The sequence below is a fragment of the Polistes dominula genome, unplaced genomic scaffold (assembly GCF_049000335.1).
Source record: "Polistes dominula isolate Pdom_NZ unplaced genomic scaffold, Pdom_raw_medaka contig_31, whole genome shotgun sequence".
NCBI classification, from domain to species: Eukaryota; Metazoa; Arthropoda; class Insecta; order Hymenoptera; family Vespidae; genus Polistes; species Polistes dominula.
In genome coordinates this window covers 6,546,296-6,572,338 of record NW_028300925.1, presented here as the reverse complement: position 1 = coordinate 6,572,338, position 26,043 = coordinate 6,546,296, and the positions used below count along the sequence as shown (strand labels likewise).

The following is a 26,043-nucleotide window of genomic DNA, read 5'->3' as shown; positions in this document are numbered from 1 at the left end:
GCTTAAGTTAATCATTGAAAACTCGAAGGATACATGGAATACACATGTGTATGCTTCTATGCATGTGTATGAGAAGGTTGTTAAGTTTCATTAGAATCTAAGATGATTAAACTCAATAGAAATGAATAAAAAAAATTGTTTTTGATTAAATTTTCACATTCAACTATACATACAACAACACTTCATCTTTCCTTATTGTATGTTAGCAAAGCTCGATGAAACATTCAATGAATTCCCATCGCAAAGGTCAATGGTTCTGTTTATGTATGATCGGTGCATTGATCTAACTCAAACGACATCATGCATCATTTCTTTTTCCTCTTTTCTATTCCGCAGTCTCGACTTTCAAACGAGAGAGTTTTGCTCCTTTCGCCATATACGAAACTCGACAAACTGGTCGATTGAGTTTACGTTAAGTCCAAGAGAAAAGGAAATATATATATGTTCGTGTATAGCTTTACCAATACCAATGTAATATCAACCAATAGTATTGAATGCAAAGGGATTCTCTTTTTCTCAGCGACGTATGATCCTTAGGTTTATCCTAAGGAATCGTGAGAACTTGTCGAATGTATTCGTTGTACAATATTTTCAATTAATTAACAACCTCCTATTGAAATTTATCCGATCAAATATATTTTTCAAATATTTATTTAAAAATATTTCAATATTAAAATAAGTGATATTATGAAATCAAAATATAATATTACTATGAACGAAAAATAATTGATCAATGACAATTTATTGTAAATTATTACTATTATCATATGAATATATTTTTAATTTAATTTAAATTTTTTAATTTAATTAAATATTTTGAAATATTAGCCAAATAAATAATTATTAATATTCATAAAATCGATGAAACTATTAAAGAAATATTTAGTTTAAACATTTTCATCGGGTTTACTAAGTTGTTAAATACATTTCATAGAAATGATTTTTTATTTTTATTTTTATCAGCTTCACCATTATAGATGAATATTAATTGATCGGCCAATCTGGTCTCTGATAAGACCTATATATATATAGATATATCGATCTAAACTACTGTTTTTCGAAGAAACGAATAAATAAATTTATCCTTGTATCAATCGATTAATGAATCCCTTTTGTTAAAAAATAACCCTTGATCTTTATCATCTTATCTCTTGCAAATGTGTCAGCCATATCGATTTTAAACGAAAATAAAATCACGTGGAAAGTTCAGGTTCGAGTAAAAAAGTGTATCCGTACGTTGATAGTACTACTTACGTATATGTAGTGAGTGTTAATTTTAAAAATACTACGATCAGCTGGCTTTACAAGTTTTATCGTAGAGTTTGCTAAAAATATAGAACCCACATTTAAAAATAACTTTTTTAGGGAAAGTTTTAGAGAGAAAGAGAATGTAATTAATTGCCAACTTGATACTTACGAAAGATTAAATATGAAATAATCATTGATCTGTTATAGAGATTAATGTAAATAAACAAGTGTCATGAATTATAAAATATCTTGATTAAATTTTATTTGAAAATATTATCCGTAATTATCATATATCGAGATTGATCAGATTTTAATAATTCAGTAATCCAAGAAATACTTGTTTCTATTAATTATTATTCATCTCTATTAAAATAACTTGTCAATATCTGCGATGAAAAATATTTTTATTCATGCATTTTTTTATAATAAATATTTCAACATTTGATAAATTATTATAAATATTATATCGTCTCAAACGAGATGTTCTTTTTTTATTTTTTCTTCGTAATTTAAATATACACGATATTTTTTATTTTACATTATTGTACTGAATAATATAAAAATATAGTCCGGAACTTTTATTTTTATTAGAAAAATTATTACAAAAAAAATCTACTAATAAATTTAAATTTACACTTTTAATATTATATATTAAATTTTATTTATATAATATTATATATATATATATATATATATATATATATATATATATATATATATATATATATATATATATACTATTAAAATTTATTTTAATTTTATTTGTACATAATAATTTTATATAATATATAAATTATTATTTATATTATATATATTATATTTATAATAATTTTATTTATTATTTTATTATTAAATTATTATAATAAGTTTTATTATTTAATAAAATTATTATATAATATATATAATATTATATAAATAAAATTAAAATAAATTTTAATAATCCTAAATATCTTAATAAATCAACAATAATAAAACAACCCAATTTCCATAACACCTACGTCGTCCTAAATTATAATTTCAAATAACTCACGAATATTATTTCGTAATAAGAAATTGATTAAAGTATAAAACCTAATAAAAAAAAAATTTCCAATCACACCAATGTCGGCCAACGCATCTGACATAATCAACAATATCAACGTCATGAATTATATCAATCGATCTCGAATTCTCGAATTGAGTCAACTCAACGTGAAGTTCTCTTTCTCAAGAGATCTTACCCTCCCTTAACCCCCCGACCCTTTTTTTATTCACCAATTCGAAAAAGGTCTTCCTCGGCATCCTTCTCACACCCTTACCCCTCCTTCCCCCTTTTTTGCTTCCTTCCTTTTCCTTCTCGTTTTGTTATTTTTTTTATTTTTTCAATGGCACTTCTTTGCTGTTATAAATCAACGTCCAGCACACAGAATCGAATACATAAATCGTACAAAGAAAGAGAGAGAAGGAGCGAAATACTTCCGCTTATGCAACCGGTTGTGGCGCTTACGCGACGTGGAATCCATTGTGTAAAACATAACATTGTATCAAGTCACTTATACAATATGTATTCGCATGTATTCGCGATTATCAGATAGTTGTAATTCATACTCGACATTACATAACTTTAACTCTACTTTATTTTACTTCACTCTATACTTTTTTTATTTATTTTTTTAAATCATCCATCAAGATATGTATGTATTCTTTTTTTTTTTTTTTAAGATAAGAACTTGCATAAACATAATTGTGATGTCATTACTTAATTCAACTTTATTACGTACTTAACATCAAACATCTACCGACACTTCATGTTTACTTATTCTCGTCATGAGTGGTCAAATGAACCACTTAAAAGAAAAAATAAAGCATAACTCAATATAAAACGAAATTTTGGTTAAAATGAAATGTAACGAAGGTAAATATTTTCTTTTATTTAGAAATGGAAAATTTTTTTGTAGCTTTTTTTATGCCAATTACAAGACACACATGATAGGTTTAATATTATGATTAATCGTAAACGCAACCCTAATTTTGTTCGATACAAATTTTATTTATATGTTATATGTATGTGTGCATAATTTAAGTGTAGATTTAATTGTCAATCCAGAACAATAAATGGAATTAATTTATTTTATGTTTATTTGATTATAGAAATAATTCATTTTAATATTTTATATTAATTATTAATAATTTAATTATTAATATCTAATTAAATTATATAATTATATATAAATAATAATAATTATTATATTTAATTATTAATATATTAATAATATAATTGTTAATATTTAATAGATATTAAATTATTAAATTATAAATAAATTTATATTAATTTAATAATAATTAAATTATTAGTAATGAATAAAAGTAATATAATTAATTTAATTATTAATATTTTTATTAAACGAATATTTTCAATAAAAATTCACTTCTAAATATAAATAAATGAACGCGAAATAATATGCGAAACAAAATGATGAACGTACTCCTTGACATACAATTGATTTATCTTCTATTTTAAACTAGAACAAAATATACTGGTTAGATATACCAGTACAATACACATACATATTCTTCACACATATTTTTTTCACAATGAGAAATTTCATCTTCGATAAAAGATTAAAATTAGATTAACGAATTCGAAAAGGAAAAAAATATATCGAAATGATTACATAGAGTATACGAGTTTGATATTTGCCGAAAGAAAAGCGGTTTAAGAATAAAGGATTGAATGAATTAAGAAAAAAGGGGGAACAAGAGACAAGAAGAGGAGAGGAAGGGGGTTGGAAAGAAGCATGATGCATCAACGAGGGACACGCACATCTCGTTGGAACGGAGTCGCTCTTCCATTTAAATAATTCGTTCAACGAGCTGCTTTAATTCGACCACTTGGACTGTTTGACATTCCTTGAATGGCAAACATCAAGAAGATTAAATAAAGGAAAGAAACCTTTCGTCTTTTAAATGATAGAACGAGAAAGAAAGAAAGTAAAATGTTTTGAAAGCATAGATTTTGATCAATAATAGATAACATTATTATTGGAGTTGTGTAAATTAAAACTTTGAAAAATTATTAAACAAAATCTTCTACAATGTTATTTGTTCGAATAGAACTGAATAAATAAATTTCTCAATAAAAAAAATATCCTAATATATTTTATATTCTATTTATCTATTTAGGAATTAGATATAAAAGAAAAACGAAACGAAAAATTTTGTATTTAAGTATAAAAATTTTTAATTTTTTTTTTTTTGAAAAACTTTGTTTATATAATAAAATTAATGCAATTGAACAATTTTACAATATTATATACTCAATTTATAGTCTCAACCTTGAAAAAATTCTGAGAATTGTTTTTCATAAGGTAGAATAGGATGAAAATCTTTCAGCCAAATCGAAAAGGGTCAGGGTCAAAAGTGGTTGATTTTGTATGTAATACTCCATATATAATATTATTATAATAATATATAAGAATAGTATAAAAATACTTTAATATATATATATTTAATACTTAATTTACATATATATATAATAAATAATATATTATTATTATATATTTTATTTATTTATTTAATTATTATTATATTTTATTTAATAATTATTTATAATTAAAATTTTATGTAAAATATAATTATTATATTATATATAAGATAAAAAAGAATTAATTATTAAACTCCTATTGAAAAAATATTATATATTTAATATTATTTGCTATTAGATATAAAATATAAAAACAAAAATTTACAACCTAGTGTTAATAATTTAAATACACATAACTAAAATAAAAAAAATATAAAAGAAAAGTTTCTACATTACTCATTCGAACTCGGATCAAGAATATATATATATAAATATTTTTTTTTTTATATTAGAAATCAAACAAGAGAATATAAAGAGAAATATATATATATAAGCTCATCTTATATGGTCTCACATCGATTTCGCCCACGTTCTTCTCAAATATCCTGGCCAAGGCCATAGGTTGTTCTTTTCGCCATTAAGAGCAAGCAAATATTTGCAGCCCCCTTTTAAATACGCACTTTTCATCGTGAAGCTACCTACCTACCTACCTTCTTCTTCACGTTTTATGGAGTTAAGGTATTCCCTAAGTAAATAATAGATATCCATCTATACATTTTTTTTCGATTTGTACACACATACACATATACAAAGAAATAGACACGAATATACAACACAATACATAGAAACATATATACATTCACCATCTGTTCGTAGAATAATATTCATATTTCTATCACTTTCTTATTCTCATCTAAAGAAAAATCCTTTTTCAATATAATTCAGGCCCCCCCTAACAGAATAAAATAAGGAAAACATTTTTTTGGTTCATTCTTTTATTTTGTTTTTGCTTTTATGTTTGTATGTTTTTATTTTTTGCGTAGAAGATAAATGTCACAACCCTCGTTTCTAATAATGACATAATTATTTTCCTCCCACGCATTATATAGACCACACATTAGATGAGAGTTAAACTTAAGAAGAAAACTTCTTGCATGCTGTCGTGCATTGCTACGGCATCCATAAACCGCATATTGAGGGAAGGGTTGCATGTTTTTTTCTTCCCCCTTTTTTTTCTTTCTTCTTTTCTTCTCTCTTTATTCTCGAAGGCTGCGTCATTCTGGTATCAGACTTCGATGTTGTGAGAATAAATCGAAGCAACGGGACTATAAGATGAGGAGAGAGGACATTGCTACGTTAACGTAACATTTTCCAACGTTTTATCGCATTTATGTCTTTATATCGAGTCTGGTTATGGTTAAACGCTAATAATATAATTCTCTTGAACTCGACGAAATGTTATCTTAACAGTTTTTACATTAACGTTTCAATATCTTTGTATTATTTTGTTATGTATATACGTTCGAGTTATAATTTATTATAGATATTTTTTAATAGTTAATTATAGAAAGTTCTAATATTTGATATATCTTCATTCTTTTTTATATTAAAAATAAAAAAAAGAAATTATATTCTTTTTCACAATTTCTTTAATTAATCGTACGTACATGTTGTGTGTGTACTCATGTATAAATAAATTAATTTAATTAAATATTAAATTAATATAATATAATATTACATATAATATAATATTACACATATATAATATATTATACTTTATATATAATATATATTATATATTATAATATTGTATTTATATATATATTATATATTATAATATTATGTTTTTTTATATTTATATTTATTTATTATAATTATATATTATATTACACAATATTATTTTATATTATATGTAATATATAATATATAATATTATATATATTATATATACAATATTATAATATATATAATAATTTAAATATATTATATGTAATATAAATATATATAAATACAAATATTATGATATATTATATTATATTATATATTGCAAGAATTACTTGTTTTATTAGTAAATAAATAAAATTTATGATATGAATTATTTTTCAAAGATTAATTAACCCACTTCCTGGTTTATTTAAAAATATAAATAAGTATACCTCGATGATAACGCGTTATGTGTTTTGTCGAATGACGAATATGTGGGGGGAAAGACAGCCAAAAAAAAATTGTATATATGTATATGTATATGTATATGGGTAACACTTAACAGCACACATACGTGTCACCAAGGATGTCCTGTCGACACCATATAATCCCTTTTCCCGTTCGTTGTAAACAGTTTGGACTGATGGTGTTCGAAAACTTTTCAGGATGGATTTCAACGAATACAACCTTTTTCTTTTGTATTTCTTTTCGGTCGGACAAAAGGAAACATCGTCAAACAGAAAAGAAGAATGCATCTCCGATTGTGAGAAACGATTCTAACAAATTTCTGTTTATTTTCTTTTAACGTCTAATAATAATATTTATATAAATGCCAATACATATAAAAAATTAACTTTTGAATATTTATTTCTATCGATTAAAATAAACAACAATTTTGTATCAAGTTAAGAATTTGGGATTCATACCAGTTCACATAATGAAATGAGAAAAATTTATCTTTTAAAAAATATTAAATAAAAAAGACAAACTGATAATTAACTTATCTCGAATAAAAAAAATTTTTAAAAACCTATATGAATATGATGGAATAAAACTAATATAAAACAATATTATAATATATATATATAATATTAATATATTATAATAATAATAATACATATAAATGTATTATAATTAATAATATATTAATAATACTTATATTTACTTACAATAATACTATAAATTACTTTTTAATATAAATAATATTATTTATATATTATTAGTATACTTAGTATAAGTAACAAAAAATATAAAAATTATATTACTTTTAAAAAATACTTTAACAATACTAAGTATAAATAATAATACATATAAATATATATATATATAATATTCTATCTATTGCAATATATATATATATATATATATATATATATATATATATATATATATATATATTATTGCAATAGATAGAATATTGTCTATAATACAAATAATAAAAAATTTTAAAAATCAAATCATTAGTCGTTTGAATGATCTCCAACTTTTATACAACTTTATTTTTTGAAATAATTTAATAAAAAAAACTTTCTTTTCATTAAATCTTTACCCAGAACTTTCTCTCTCTCTCTCTCTCTCTCTCTCTTTCTCTTTCTCTCTCTCTCATATTTGCATCTACGAGGAAAAGCGTGCGTTTGAATGCACAAAGCAAGTATAGACAAGAAGAGTAACAAAAATGAAGAAATATGAATAGAGTAGAAAGAAAGGGTTAAGAGTTAAAGGAAGAAAGGAAGATAGAAAGAGAGAGAGAGAAGTAGCATAATACGTTCGCTATATTCGAGCGGAGGGCTGTACGCTTTATTTTCGATGTTAACTTCGTCACCGTCCGTACTCGACTAAGGTCATTGACCTATACACAGAAACAGAGAGAAAGAGAAAGAAAAAGAGAGAGAAGAAATAAAATAGAAATAAAGGATAAAAAGAAATGGAAAGAGAAAAGCTTATGAACATTTGCGGCAAGTTACGAGCACGAGGTGATTTAACCATTGGCTAATGACTTTCAAGCTAACGTTAAAACTTAACTTCGGCATAAACGATATTATATGCTTTTGCTATAGTAATGTCTCGACTTGGTTGAATTAGCTGGTTTAATCGGTATGACACAAGATACTCACCAATGAACATCGTTAAAGTAAAATATAGAAGTAAGTTCATATATGTATGTGTGTATATAGATGTAGTTGATGGTTCAACCGTTATGAAGAAGGAGTAATAAGACTAATGAATTTATAATGCGGATATGCATTATGTGACAGTGGAATTATCGTTCGAATATGATTAATCATATTTCTATCTTATTATGGACTATCAGATATCGTCGTTTAATAAACGAGATAATCATTTTAATTAGATATTATTGGTATATTATAAATGTTGTCATTGTTCTTTATCGTATCGATTTAATTATCGATCGTTTGTTATTTATATATATATGCCATCTTAACGAGATTCAATTTTATTATTATTTTAATTAATTTTTCTTCTTATATTAAGTCATCCCAAAAATTTCTTCCTTTTTTTTGATGATAAGTTGAACATTGTATGCGTAATATTTTTTGTTATTTTACTAAATAACATATGTAATATTGTGTGATTCTACTCTGTATTACCCTTTTCTTTATTGTATATTATTCAATATAAAAAATCTTGTGCTCGTAAAATTATTTAAAAAAGAAAGATAGAAGAAAGAAACTTTTAGGATAACCTAATATAAAAATCACTAAACGTAAATATATTTTTTTAAAAATTATCACATATTAATATAATTAATTTGATAATAAAATAAAATGAAATACATTATTATAAAAATTAGAAAATATAAAATTATTATATATAATTATATATAATATTATAACTATATTATAATAATATTTTATATAATTATATATAATGAATATTTTTACGTTTGATTATAATAAAATGTTACATACGAAATACATCCAATTAACTTAATATATATTAGAAAATTGCATGTGACTTTCTACATACGTTAATAAATTTAACTATAAATAAACTTATCACATTAATTCGAATAAATCGACTGACAATATCTTTAATTAACTCGCACGATCAGAAACAGCCCTATCAATTAGCTATGTGACTATCGATATCTACTAAATAGGGAACACACAATAGAGTTAACGTATGGTAACCATATATATCTACATATACATATGTATAAACCTAATACATTAACTAACATTAAGTTTAATCGATTTACTCTTCTCTACATGGATACATACATACATACATACATACACAGACATACACATGTATACCTAGAAGAAGTGAAAACCGTTAAACTCCATGGCAGTTAAACCGTACGGAACAATTTGAAACAACAATCGGATGTGGATTCTAACAGGAGGGCCCTTTCATCGTCTATTTCCTTGTTTTCACGTGTTCAACTAAAACTCACTAATACAACCATTATCGGAAGCACTACGTTAAACTTACGATGCGTAACACCCTCCTTTTTTCTTTTTTTTATTTTACATTTACATTTACATATACATATAGATATAACGTATACGTATACGAGAGTATAAAAGCATTTATTTGCAAAAAAATATACAATACTTTCGGTTTTTTTTCTATAAATATACGACGAGGTGGTTTCTTCGATATTTTACGTTTCTTTTAGTTCTATTTTTTAAACAAATCTTAATTTGTTTTTAACAAAGTAAATTATTTCTATGCTAAACTATTACATTTTTTAATCTATTTACTAATAGTATTTTATATAGTTTACTTTTATTTAAATATAATAGTATAAAATAAAATTGATAGGTGTGTGTATGTACGTATATGTGTACATTTACGACGACCATACATCTGTTCTTATTTTTTTTCTTAGTTTCATTATATGCACGAGTTACCTATTACTAGTTAAGATTACTAGACCAAGGAAAAGCAAATGTCGTTTCTCTGTCTAACATTGCCACGCGAGTAAATGCGTGAAAACAGATCCTATTATTAGGAACGATGGAATTTCTCTCACAAAGAAGAGAAATAGAAGAGGAAGAGGAAGAAGAAGAAGAAGAAGAGGAGAAGAAGAAGAAAGACCTACGTTGGCGGGCCCTTTTTTTTCGTGATCGCGGTTTTCGTTTCACCCTTCAGAAAAAAAAAGAAAAAAATTCTTTTCAAAATAATATTCCCCTTCTTCTTCTTCTTCTTCTTCTTCCACTACCAATTCCCTCTTTCCAATTCTAATTCTTACTCCCACACCTTTGAAAAGGACTTTCTTTCTTTCATTTTTCTTTTTTATACTAAGGGGAACTTCCGCTGTAGATGTTGGAATAAAAAGAATCGAGGTCAAATCATATTGAATTGGGTAAAGAACGTTTGAACATTTTTATCGATTAGTTGTCAACTTGATGCAACGATTTTGTGTGTGTGCTGAATATAGTAAATATTTTAACAAAATATATAAATATAAATAAAAAAATAAAATTAATATAATTTTTTTTCTACAATTATTATCAAATATGAACCTAATTTCTAACGTTACTCCTAATAATAACAAGAAATGAAAAAAAAAGAAAAAAAAAAGAAAATAATTAAAAAATATTCTTATTTGCAACTATATTTTTTGTGTTATATATATTGAAAAAAGTATAATATATAGATATAAATTATTATAATTTATTTATTTATATAATTTATAATTTATATAATTTTATTTATATTATTAATATATAAATAAAATATAATATTTTATAAATATTTTTTTATATATAATATTTTATTTATATAATTAATATATAAATAAATAAAAATATATAATTTATATAATTTTATTTATATAATTAATATATAGATAAAAGTAATATAAAAAAAGAAAAAGAAAATGGAATTTTTTAGTACGATTATTATCAAATATGAACCTAATTTCTAATTTTACTTCTAATGGTAACGAGAACTGAAGAAAAAGAAAAAAACAAAGAAAATAATTAGAAAATATTCTTGTTACGAACATGGAGAGAGAGTAAGATAGAATCTCACATTTAATTAGTTACTCCAAAAAAAAAAAAAATGAAAAAGAAATCTATTACATTTCTTTTACGATTATTATCGAATAATATACATGGAGTGTGTTGGGTTTTAATTAATAATCAATTCTAAGAATCGAAAAAGAAAAGTGAATACATATCCATCAAGTTTAAGTTCTACGAAGTTCATGGAGCTTCCGTCGCATGAAACACGTAACGAGTCGTGCAACGACGATTATTAGCTCGATCGTTAACGAGCATAGAATATGCGAATAACCGAGCAAACTTGTTTATATACATTTACATATAAACACATATACACATACTATAATATATATATAATAAAGGAAGAAGTGAGTGGAGAGAAAATCACGTCCAAGTCGGGACACTAATACTCTAATCGAGATTTATACGTAAATTTGTGTATGTATATGTGCATACATTGTGTCTGTTCTCTGCTTTGATTTTGTATGTGTGTATCTATGTGTATATGTATGTGTATGGATTTAAGAGTTTGTATCTACGGCCCCCTAGTCTCTTGTATATACAAATGTATGTATAAATATACACATACACACATACGTATATACACATTTATACATGTACAATGTAGATACATCGGTTTACGTAAATTATGCGTGCACTTACAATTAGACCTCCGGCGATAATGCAAATGGGATCATGCTTGCCTTTACCAATGCCGGAATTCAGTAGTTGAATAGTTCCACGTAAGTAAATTATCCGAATAACACACATTCCTATCGATATCGTCTTAGAAATTAATGATTGATTTATCGATAGATAGATAAACATAGAGATAAAATTACAAATTTGGAAAGAAATATGTGGAGCTCGGTTTCGCTCTGTTGAATTCGATAATCCAATTCTTATTTTTTATTTTAAAAATGAAAACTTCTTTAGAATCGGGGTGATTTGAACACGATAAAATGCTGTAACGACGAATGCGACGAAACACTTCGAAGGATAATTTTAAATACAAAAAAATATTTTTTTTTCCATTCGAATTCGATGTAGAAAACCTTTAAACATTTCATAAATAAAGAGTTAATTAATCGAAATAATTTTCTTTTTTTTCATAAAATGTTACTTAACACGTTGAGCGCCACGCGAATTCTTAGGGAAATTCCTGTCAGGCCTTAGGCGTTACTTTGTATTAAAAAAATAATTGAATGTGTCAGTCACCCGTGAAAGACGCGGCCTAAACGAAAAGTCTATTGTCAGCCACTAATGGCTGACGTGGCGCTCAATGTGTTAATGCTATAATGAAACGATCAAACTAAAGAATAAATTTGTTACAAAAGATCGAATTAACATAATTTTAGTTAAATTTGAATGAAATGTTGCACCCAGATTGGTAGTTTGCAAAACAAATTTAACGCTACGCGGGGATAGAATAAAAGGATTTTCAAAAAAAGGAAGTTGGAAGAAAAGAAGAAATGAAAAGGAACGACGAGGCGTCATCAGGTCTGTGAAGAAATGGAAAAAAAAATTTGATGTCGGTGGGGGTTGAGGACGGGGACCGGGACGGGGACGGGGGTTGGGGTATCAGGATGGTAAAACGATCGCTTTCAGTTTTTACTTCCGGTGAGTTAAAAACGGTAATCAAACTTGATGAAAGTGGGTACGGTAACGAGTACTTCGAAGCGTTCGTTTAAAATTGGTTAAACGATATCCACCCACCCCTTATATTTCAACACCTATTATTTCGTATGTGAAATTAGAATTTTGAGAAAAGAACAACAACAACAACAAAATGAAATAAAATAAGGGAAAAACAAAAGCAAAATAAATTAACAGGAAGACCCCCTAGTAAAGGAAAAACACCCCCTAACTTTTCGCGCATACTTTCTTTTTCAATTCCTTCCTTTCGAAAGAAAAAAATTCCGATTAAATTCTAAATGATTAGAAGATTAGTAACAGATGGCGCGAATAAATGATAAAGGGAGACCATTGTTCATTTCTTATAAGAATCGTTCTTATCTAATAGTAAACGTAAGGTTTTAGTGATATGTTATGGTGTGAAAATGTTATACTAAAAAGAAAAGGAAAGAAAAGAGTAATAAATTTTATCCACCTCCCATATATTTGAAAAAGAAGAAAAAACAAGAAAATAAATTAAAAAAGAAAGACCCCTGGCGAAGAGATAGAGAGAAAAAAAAAATACCATGTCCCTTCACTTCCTTTCTACCAAAGTAAATTCCAATAAATTCGACAACCATTATTCTTCCTATACCAATGTAAAATAATGATTTATATTAAATATAAATTAAGATTAAAGAATCGCAAGAGAATAAAAACCAAATAAAAAAAAATTGCACATACAGACACACACACACACACACACACACACACACGTTCCTTCTTTCCTTTTCATTTTGTTTCTAACTAATGATGAAATAAATTCCAATAAATTCGACAAACATTAACCCTTCCCTTACGTTAAAGTGAAATTGAGATTTAAAATAAAAGAAATTAAATTACAATAGAAATGAGTTGGGTGGTAACGCAAATGGAAGAAAAACACACACACCCTTTTTATCTATTTTTTTTTTTAACTTTCTTTTCGATTGAGCAAAATTCCGATAAATTTGAAATGATTAGAAGAACAGGTGGCAAAATAAATGACAAGAGAAGTAGTCCACTGTTCCTTTTACAGGGTTGCGTTTTTATCTAACCGTGGCTTACATTAGTGATATATATTCCTAAGAAGCACTATACTAAAAAGAAAAAAATAGAGAGAGTGAGACAGAAAATGAAAAAGATAATCTTCGAGGCCTAGAGCTCTATTAATACCTACGGAAGATATTAAAGTCGAAAGGCTAAACGCACGCGAGCCCTAATTTCCATTAAAGCATATGAACGAGAATACTCGTGAAACGCCTTCCCTTATCTCGTGCGGATACTGATAACAACGGTTATCAGTAACGCGTTATTTTCTATTCGAAGAGTGATCGATTCTAGGACTACCTATTTTTTTTTATATTCTACGATTTTATCTAACGTTCAACATCCCTTCAAAACTTACCCCTTCTACGATTATACCTATCATAACAACCTCTCTTTATTGTACAATAATATTATTACAATGAGTTTTCTTTTTTTTTAAACTTTTGAGTGCTATGGACACATATATGCGTTTGGTAAAAATTATTAGCGTAGTCGTTAGACGCATATACGTATTTGTTAATATTAATGTAAAATAATATAATGTTTATATTAATTAATTAAATTATATTCACAGAAACACAAACATTAATTATTAAATATAATTTATTATTAGAATCTAGTTAATAATAAATTATTCCGTTTCTAAAAAACATTTTAGTTAAAAGTATTCAGCACTCAACGGGGTAATACGAATAATTATCCTTTTTTATTACCTGAAAAATTTTCTTTTTTTGATAATATTTGAAATTATTTATATCATTTTTTTTCGTTTTGTTTTAGCTTCACAAAAAAATCTCTTTCTACTGTGTAAATTTCTCTAATAAATTGTCAACGAGATAAATAAAAGAGATTAAATATAATTTTAAATGAATTAGTGCAAATAAAATTGATTGTTTAAATTTAATAAACATAACAGGATTCTTTAGTATGGAATACGATAACCAATGATGAACGGATGATGATAATAGTTAAATAAAAATTTGTGCAAATGATCGTGCTACTCCCAATTCTTATTTGACATCATTTTCTTCGACCTAGAAACCATTGAAATATTCAACATACCGGCGACCCTCTTTTCTCGCTCCTATGTCACCATTTTCCAACGATCGGTTGATATATACTAACCTAAGAGTAGGTAGGTACGTGTCCAAGGTACTTAATTGCCACTAGCACGAAGTTCCTTTCTTTTAACAGACCGCAAGAGGATATTTATGGGAATCTCGTATAAAAAAAAAATTCAACTATTAAAATTGCAAATACTACGAAATATCATAAATAATAAAGTATACATTCAAAATATATTTATACATTTATAACTATGTGATATTAAAAATAGTAACAATAATTACAAAAATATAAAATTAATTTAAACACGCACATCTAATAATTGTGATGTATGTATTATATTATCAACACAATCTTGACTGACATAAAGAAAATACTCAAGTGCGTTGCACTATGCACGCAACTTGTCTAATTAATTAATTATAGCATTATCCGAATCTTCGTTGTAATAGTTATAATTACAAATTACATTTACAATATTTTAAATTACACTTTTAATATTTTCATCATTTTTATTCAATCATGAACACATAAACCGAGTGTCCAATAATTTTTTTTAAATATATGTAATAGTCGAACAAACGTTGTTAAGAAGAAAACAAAAATATTCGTATGCAAAGACGATGATAATTCTCTAATCAAAAAACGTATCAATAATAAATTTAAATAGCTTGTAATAAAAAAAAATAATAATAATAAACATTCTTAAATAACTTATATCATTTATCTTGCCACTCCCGCAACCAAAATAAAAATAGAAAAAAATATATAATAAAAATAAAAGTGCAGAAAAGATTCGCTACGTCATCATCGTGTTAAAATACTATCAAAACGTAAAATCTAAACACACGCGCGTGCTCGTACTCATGCTCGTGTTCATGTTCATGTTCATGCTTTGAAGAACTGCTCGAATATTCTTCAAGTGATCTATCGTATACGCCTAAAAATTCAACTATTCGTCCAACGTGTACTCGTACACGTAAGAGGAAAAGATAGAAAGAGACGGTAGGAGAAAATGTGCGTGCGTATGTGCTTACATGTATGCTTATATGTGTGTGTATGTGCGTTGTATGAAAGAGAAAGAGAGATAGAAAGAGAAAAAGAGAAGGTTGGAATGCCGCGGGCGGTTCAACGGCCTGTGGTGTCTTCGGATTCTCGTGATCCCCGTTTGTGTATGTATGTGAATGTATCGCATCCCATTACTTAGTGTGTGTGCTATATAATACCACATCGGAGTTGGGTATAATGCCTAGCACTGTCGCCAAAACGCGTCCAAGAAGTCTTCCTGCCTTCGTGATATACTTTCTCTCTTTCTCACTAACGTTATTTAAACGTTAGATGATGATTACGAGCACGAATGACAGCTTTATGGAAAAACAAAACAAAAAAATATAATAATAACTCGATGTGAAGTTGATATTATGTCCAATAATTGTTTCAAGGATTTTTTTTTTACTGGGTTCATTAGAAATTTGAATGTTTTGATGATAATGTAACGTTGGATAATTATGAACACGATGACAGCTTTATGAAACGTGTTGTTATCGTAATCGTTCGTTTAATTGAATTGCTTGAGTCAAAAGAAGAAGAAGAAGAAAAAAAAATAATAATATAAAGAAGTGATGATTTGAGAAGTTCATTATAATGTCAATGTTTGTTTTAAATTATTTCTTTGATTTAATTAAAATATTGTAATGTTTGATATGACGTCATACACACACACACACACTTGATTACGAGTACGACGACGACAGATTTATGAACGAAATTATTATCACGATTAATCAATTTTTTTTTGTATACATTTTTTTGTTTAATAAACAACCATAACTTATCGTTTTGATATCACACGTTGATGATACGATAATTCATGCATGAAGATAGTTATTATAATTATTAAATATAGCTATATGATCCAATCATGACTATAATTATCGAAATCATGGTTGTCATTAAAGATATTTTCAATTTAATATTTAAAAAACTAACAATATGTATAATTAATCTCGTATCGATAAGATTATTAATATTTTATATTATTATCATTATTGTGTTACTGATTATGGTCAATATTATATGATCATCATTAGATCATATTCATTCATAGGTATGATTTAATAATCAATACTATGATCATCATCATTATTACTATTATTATTATTATTATTATTATTATTATTATTATTATTATTATTATATTTATGATTCATTATTAATATTATAATAAAAATAAAATGGAAAATTAGATTAATTTGTTAAAACATCATCGTTCGAAAATGATTCACTCATTCGTGTGTTCTTGAACTTGTAACTCCTGAGTTCAATCCTTTCGACCTTCTTAAAGCAACACACTAATCGTGACAGTTTAATGAGCCGAATCAAGCTAGCAACGAAATTATTCACGAGACAATTCGATAGCCCGTTACAGGAGTGTGCACATAATAACAATTATCAACGGCGCCTAAGCATAACGGGTATCATGGTCAACGAAATATAATATTAACAGTACATTAATACATATGTGACCCGAATAATATTTTTGATTCAATAATTTGCCGAAATGTTTTATTTCTGATACAAATTATCGAATTTTTGTTCTTTTCAAAAATTTACGAAACGTAACACTCATTAAATAACATATAAATTATTGATATTTATTTTTGATTAATATATTTTTTTTTATTAAAGGGAATTTGTATAATTGAATTAAAATCTTTTGTTTTCCGTTTGATTTGCAAATTTTCGTTATCCTTTTTAAGAAAAAAATTACACTTTGAAAATACCCTTAAATTAGTATAATTATTACCATAAGTAAATAAGACATCAATTTATAAATCACTGTGATTAAGAAAAAAAAAAGAAATATTATGGTGTTAGATGAAAGAATTATGAAATGAATGAGACCAACCATAACAGCTGTTTGAAAGGTTGAATAAGAGCTAGGCCGTGCTTAAGAAAAGGCTGAGAAAGGACTAAGAAAGACCTTAGAAAGGTGTGCATTCTTCGAACAGGTGTTTCGTCGGCTCCAACCTTCCTACCTATACATATATATGCATATACCTGTATTCAATCTTTACACCATAATAGGACTTTGGTTTGCTTCACAGTATGCTACTACCTACTCCTATAATTAATTACCAAACAAGTATGGTAACATGCTTCTGCTTTTCCAAATCTTACACGATAGGAAAATATCTTTTTAGCTACCTGAGAATAAGATACATCAAAATCTTTTTACTTCATTTAACATCTCTTTTTAACAAAACAATTTATTTTATGATATTAATAATTTAATAATTAATATTTAAAAAATAATTGAGAGATGAAAGAACATTTTAAAGATGGAAGAGAGGGTTTCATTTAATATTTTCTTTTGTAAATTGTGGAATTTTTAAATTAGTGAATTTACAAGCAAGTAATAAAATTTGGAAGTACCTGCAACTAGTAAAGTAAACAATTAGATAAATCAAAAACCAATAAATAATTTCCAAACGATTGGAACTTGCAAGCATCCAAATTTGTAATCAATTTAAATTAGCAATCAAATAAATATGTAACCAATTGTATTAACAATAAGACAAATTTGCAACCAATTGATCGATCATTCGAATAAATTATCAAGTACTTAAATTAACAATCAATTGAATATTAAACCATTTAATTTTTTATTCGAATATTGTAACTATAATCACGCATACCTACAACGGTATATATTAATAAATAAATACCTTGGTATGTTTTAAATGAAAAATTCCTCAATTACTCGGTGGTCTAACTCAATAATAGTAGATATGTAAAAAATGGTGTCAGTCATCTCTGGTTTTTTACTTAAAATTTGATAGATACGAGAATACGACACCGAAGAGTGTCGAGACTCAAGGAGTCTTCTCAGGATGCGTGACTTCTCAACAAATTGTATAACAGCGCAGAAAGTATAATAAGCACACGAGCCTGAAATTCCATCATTCTCTCGATTCTACGCCGACAAACGTTTATTATGCGTTTATTATACGTATATTATGTTTGTTCGTTCCTGATATGCGTAGAAATATAATCTAACACTTATGAAGAAAATACAATGCATACTTCATTAATGAACCTTTTCTTGTTTGTAAAAACAAATCAACATATTTGAAAATATTAACCTTCAAAATATTTTTTATTCTTTGGTTGACATATATATATATATATACCTACATGCACAATCGTAATAAAATATTTTTGCATTCATAAGACATTATTAATTTAACAAATTTGATTCATTAAAATATATATTAAATAAATAATAAATATACGAATGACAAAGATTTAAAAGCATAAAGATTCTTATCTATCATTCTCTATGCAAACAATTCTCTCTCGTTATTATTTTATCTTTCCTTTTTTTTCTTTCTCTTTCTCTCTCTCTCTTTACATTCGTCGAAACCGTAAGATCGATGATAGGGTTGAACAATGGTTTCGAAAGTAAGAAACCGATCTTATCTAAGGCACATTACTACCGTTAACTACTACTTTTTCATCGTGACAGTTCACTTCGTAAAATCGATTCGATTTTTCCTTCGAATCCTTCCAAAGATATATCTCGGAATGTTTACCTCGTTCTTTCTTTCTCTCTCTGTCTGTCTCTCTCTCTCTCTCTCTCTCTCTCTCTCTCCTCCTCACCCTTATACACATGAAGAGAGAAAAAAGTAATAAGATCTATGGTGTCCTGTAAATATTTTTCGACTGGCAGATACATTAGTAACGATTTGTCCACCACTTCTTCTTCTTCTTCTTTTTCCATTGGGGTTGGGGAACAAAAATTTCTTCGTATTTTAAGACAAAAATTGAAACAAATTTTTTTATTATATTTTCTACGATCTGATAAACGAACGTAATTAATAACTTTCTTTTTTGTTTGTGTTTAATTACACTACCAAGTAACAGCTATTAAACGCGTTCAAGTATAATCAAATTCAATAAAATATTATCAAAATTAATACGATCGTGAAATCAATCGTTTTATAGAACAAAATTACGAAAAAACTTTTTCCTTAACCTAATACGTCAACGTGTTAGTGGATAATATTTGAACGTTTTGATTTTTTTTCCTAATCTTCCTACTCTAACATACACTCGACATCTCGAACATACAAGCGTGTTATTTTTCTCACGTCATACAACGAGAACCATTCTGTCGGAATTTTTCTTTGTAGTAAGATTGTCACAAATTGCTGGTACTTTTAAAAGTTGCTCGTTTGTCTATCGAGGGAAGAAGTGTATATACCACCTGTGATACAAACATTTTCTTTAAACCCTAGAACTAGGTTAACCCCATTCCTCTTCTAATCTCTCGGAAGTTTTGTTAAAACGAAACCGAGGGATGTTTTCGTGTAAAGCTTAAGTTAGAGAGAAACGAAAAAAGAAAAATCTACAGGAGGATCGTTAAAACAGATTCCATCATAAAATGGAAAGGGGTGGGGGTGGAAGAAAAAAAAGAAAACAAGAAACTAGAGGGGATGTTGCATTAGCTACGCTCGTTGACAGCCTAGCCTAACTTCGTTTACTCACGTGTTAAAGAATTTATTGTTATTGCCTCTGTTTGTCCCTCCTCACCCCTCCACCCCAACCTCCGTGTTTGTGTTTGTATATACACGAGTATGCGTGTACGTGTCTTATAATAGAGAAAGAAAGAAAAAAAAAGAAAATTAATTAGCTTCGCACGTTAAAAAGTTAACATAATTTATGACTAGTCTGACTAGTTGACAACATGCGACTTTGATATATTTTTTTTATTTCTATTTCGTTATCTAGAATATCGTAATCCTTTTGGTTAGGGATACACGTAAGTTTATGCGTGTAACGTTGTTATTATTAAACGTCCTCGAACTTCTGGATTTTGTTTCTTTTTTTGTTTCTACGAGTTGGCGAGTTTTATGAGAATTTTTTTTTTTTTTTAAATTAGAAAATATAATTTGATTGTAATAAAAATTGAATCGTTTGATATTAATATAAATAATTAAATTTTTATTTATATATTTTATAAACTTTATATTTATATATTATATATTTATAAATATATTTAATATTAATAAATATAAATAAATAATAAATAATAATAATATATATATATATAATATAGTATAAATTTTAATATAAATATATATTATTATATTATATAATATATTATATATTTATAATTATATATATAAATATACAATACATTATTATATATATTTATAAAATTGCATTAGAATTGCGTCAAATGTATCGATAACTCAATATTAATATAAATGTTAATAATAAATATATTTTCAATTCAAAATATTTACACACGTATAATTAATTATTATTAATATTTAATTAAATAAAATAATATTGAAAAATACCTATGATAATGTTTTTGTATTAATCATCGAACATTATCCACTTACTATTTATACCACATAATAATATTTAATTATCATAGACATTAACCCTAATGAATACAGAGGATACGACGTAAATAATCTATGTTAAATAAAAAAAACCTATCATTACGAAATAATAACTACGTCTCTAACAATATCAATAGATGATCAATTCAATTTGTAAAAGGTAATCCGATCGTGCGTAAGTCATTATTAATCATTTATTATCTATCTCTATCTATCTGCATCTATCTCTTTGATCTATCGGAAGGAAAGGAAACCATCAAGGAAGCAAACTTATGTTAACTCATAAGCTCACAATGGAAGATTACCGATACTAATTCGTACTAACTCGTTATACTTGAATATGCATGATTACCAATTTTGTACGTGATAATCTCTAGGAGGAATAAGGTGTTGCAAACTAATTGCAGGAATCACGTAAGTTAAATATTCATGGGGTTCGTTTCGAGTCTAGGTGCGTACTTTCAAATAAGTAAGACAAAATGAAGAAAGAAAAGTTCCAACAAAGGTCCATCAAGGTAAAAGAAAAAAGAGATAAAGAAGATTCTCGTCATACCTGTATATAGTGAATATATATATACGATATAATACTTGGAATATAATCAAACAACGGTACAAATCTACGTTACGTATTCTTTCCCTATGATTATGAAAACTAACTCGAAATCTCTTCTCATGAATATCGATAGGTATATGCACCTTTCATAAGGTAACAAAACCGTTTTAATCATCTTTCTTAGAATAACTACATGTGCTCAGAGTATTATCACTTTTCTACGAACATCTTTTACGTCTTCTAATGAATGAAAGTACAATACACGATATGTTATTGCTAATTGTAATATACTTCGAAGAATATAACATTTTCTTCCTTTGTTACTTAAATGGAAATTATTCAGATTGTTCCAGTTTGTTACTACCGTTAGATTCCTTCTTCTTCTTCTTGTTTTTATTTTATTCAGAAAAAGTATGCTGAGGTATGCATTTAAGTATACAACTTATGTATTGTTAAATTGAATATGTTGTTATATCCAAGAAACTGAATTTTAATGCATAATTGAATAACATTTTTGAAATATTTGCTAGCTATTACTTATATCTCCGATTCTTTATTTAATCAAATTAATTGTAGATATTTTTAACAAGTTTATAGTAAATATCATCGTCTATGTTTCTCTAGTTTTATTTGCCAATCGAAGGCGCCGTGGCTTAGTTGGTTAAAGCGCCTGTCTTGTAAACAGGAGATCGGGGGTTCGAATCCCCCCGGGGCCTTTGATATATAAATTATTTATTTATATATTGTATTTATTTTACATACAAATTCAATGATATTTATATTTTAAATAACAATAATTAATTATATATTATATTTAATAATATAATATAAATTAAACACACGTCAAAGGTCCTCCTGTCTTGTAAGAAAAAAACAACTTATCATTAGGTTCGAATATTATGCAACCTCCTTTTGATGAAACCTTTTTATTAAAATTATATTTATATTTTAAATAATATATATATTATATTAATTACATATATATTTATATTATAATATAAATATTATAATATTTATTTAATAATTTAATAATATAATTATGAAATATATATTATATTATTAAATATTATATTATTATTAACCCCTTAAGCAGCACGCTCGAGTTAACTCGAGCAGCGTATTATTTTATATTTCTATGATTTTTTACACTCAAATTGAAAATAAGAATGTGAAAGCAAAGAAAAAGAATCGTTTTTTCCGAAAAATGTTTTTTCCGAAATGGTAATTCGAAAAGAAAGATTAAAAAGTCGACATACGTGTAACATTGCAATATTCGGCTCTTCTCTGCAATGTGAAACAAAATCCAAAATTAACATAAAAATATTGATTATTTCCGTATTTTTTTCATTTTTTTTTTGTCAAAACAATGTTCTAAACTATGTTTTTATGCAAAAAAAAAAGAGGAATGATTTTTTTTGCCGTTTTTTTTTTCAAAATCACTACTGCTTAAGGGGTTAATTATAATAATATAATATTCACACATTTTAAATATCTATCACACATTTTCTCCTTCATCGTACAATATCATAAACCAATGAAGGAAGTTAAATCATATTTTTTAATCGTGTTATCATCCCCCCTCTCTCCTGTTATCCCCTTCTTACAACTCATGTTATTTCTTTACTCGATAATGGTTGGTTCGGAGATAGTCTAAGACGATCTATCGATAATCCTGGGTAATTTCTCGAATAAGCGCAACCAACCGAGGCAAGAACTCGAATGCATTGCAAGTTGTAATCATAGTAATTTTCTTGGTGTCGACTACCAATGGTGTTATATTATCTCAATGTCGTAGGAGAGACCATGACTTTTTAACGAACCCTAAGGAATCTTTGGATCGTCGTTTCGTTCCACATATGCACCGGCTGTGTTACTGCTGCTGCTGTTACTGCTGTTACTGCTAGTGCTGCTGCTGTTGCTATTGCAAGAAGATAAAGAAAGAGAAAAGAATTACTTGGCTTGCAAACGAATGGAAGGAGTTGAAACGATAACGTGGTTGCCAAGCTTTCTTTCTTTCTCTCATTCTTGCTTTCTCATACGTATGTTTACAAATGTGTTCCGAGTACCGAGAACTTAAAACTTTCTTTCTCTTTCTCTTCTTTCTTTGTTGAAAAAAAGAAAAAGAGGAAAAAAATACCTTCGAAAGTGTTCTCTCCTTGGGGTCGAGTACTTAGAATTATAAAGTTAAACGAGGAATAATTTAAACGATGAAATCATCTTCGTTAGAAAGTAAGTTCTATTATAAAATATTATTAAATTAATAATGTTCTATTAAGATTCTTTAATGGTTCGATTATTTGCGAGATAATTAAACGTTTTGTGTAATTATAATTTTATAATTTATATATTATAATCGTTTAGAAAAGTTTAGCTGTGAAGCTGAATAAAAACATTAAAATTATTATTATTACTATTATTATTATTTAATAAAAAAGGTTATTCTTTCAAAAATCTCTGCTTATTGCTAGAAGTGATTAAAAAAGGGGAAGAAATAGAAATTTTTTTGTTTATAATTAAATAAATTTAGTAATAATATTATAAACTTATATGCACCAGTAATTGTGGCATTGAACTAATAATCAGTGGACTAATATATTATTTATTAATTATTACATTATTATTAATTATTTATTAATTATGCATATATATAATATTATATTATATTATATATATTATAATATAATAATATATATAATATTACAAAAATAATAAAATTATTTAATTTTATTATTAATTTTAATTATTACAATACTGTATATTATTTGTTATTATTAAATTTAAAAACAATAAAACATTATAATCACATTGATTTTTTAATGAATGTAATGAAATGCAATTCTGGTGTAAATCGATTCATCGTTAGATCTTTCATCGTTGTGTTATATAAACGAATAGAACAGTAATTCGCATATCAAGCACATGCCATCGTGGAATTTGTGTCATAGAAAAGATGCGAGTCAATCGGTCATCGTTTGTTACATATAAATAAAGAGCAAGAAATGAGATAGAGAAAGAGATTATTATTTTGTTCGGTTTGTTCTGATGACGCATACACGAGTGATTATTTTCTTATCTCATATTAAATTTAAGATATTTTATCAATGAGATACATACGTTCTCAATGAAATCATTTTCACGTTTTTCAACGAAAATATTTGTCGATTTTGAACGAAAAAATTTCTTTGTATTTTTTATTCAATTTACAAATAAAAGTTCGAATCGTGCAATAATCGTTGATTTTGAATTCGTGACAAAATTTATAAACGCGATGGGAGTTACGATTAATTACGTCCAAAACTGGGATCGCGTGAGTAAAACGAATGTGTCAGGTCAGTTGTTTTATCTTTTATAAAAAAAAATGCCGCACCTCTTTTTCTTTCTCTCTGTTAAGAAAAAAAAAAAAAAAAAAGAAATGAATCTTTTAGTCACGCTAATAAACCTTCGAGTCCTACGAGTTTTTAAAGTTTAATTAAACATTTTTTCTCTTATCCTATAAAACACTTTGCAAAAAAAAAAAGCCGAAAAAAAAGCCGGCCGTTTTACTTATTTATTTTCTGTCGAAATTGCGAAAGAACGATAACGTGCATTATTTCATGTGCAATATGTTATTTCTTTAAAAAAGATAAAATAAAAAAAGAATACAATAAAACACATTGCACATGCGCGCGTAATTTTAAGAAAAATTTTATTATACATATATATATAATATATTAATATTTTAAATTCTATTCGTTCATCGTTCATTCAGATGGATCTTTGTGGTTCAAGAGTTAGAGTTTAGTAATGGGGAGTTGTAGAAACCACTATGGGATTTACACTTGCAGTTTTATGCTCGTTCCGTGGCTGTTGCCTGGGTCACAACTTTCCTTCTACAAGAACGAAATTGCTTCTCTTGATGTTTTCCTGTGTCTCTGAATACATTTCACCACCATTCCTATTTCTTATTTCTCTCTTTTTCTTTTTCCATTTTCTTTTTTATTTCTTTCCTTTATTTTTTGTCATGGGTGTGCTTGTCGTGTGATAAATAATACCTCG

At 26.5% G+C, this 26,043-nt stretch overlaps 1 protein-coding gene and 1 non-coding gene across 2 annotated transcripts in view; one reads left to right on the top strand and one right to left on the bottom strand.

The window, feature by feature from the left end:
* Positions 1-26,043, bottom strand: part of LOC107073964 (opioid-binding protein/cell adhesion molecule) — a 79,756-nt gene that overhangs the window by 19,549 nt on the left and 34,164 nt on the right. The gene's annotated exons all lie outside the window — the stretch shown is intronic.
* On the top strand, positions 22,651-22,724 carry TRNAT-UGU (transfer RNA threonine (anticodon UGU)). The gene has a single exon. It is a non-coding gene; the product is annotated as a tRNA-Thr (tRNA).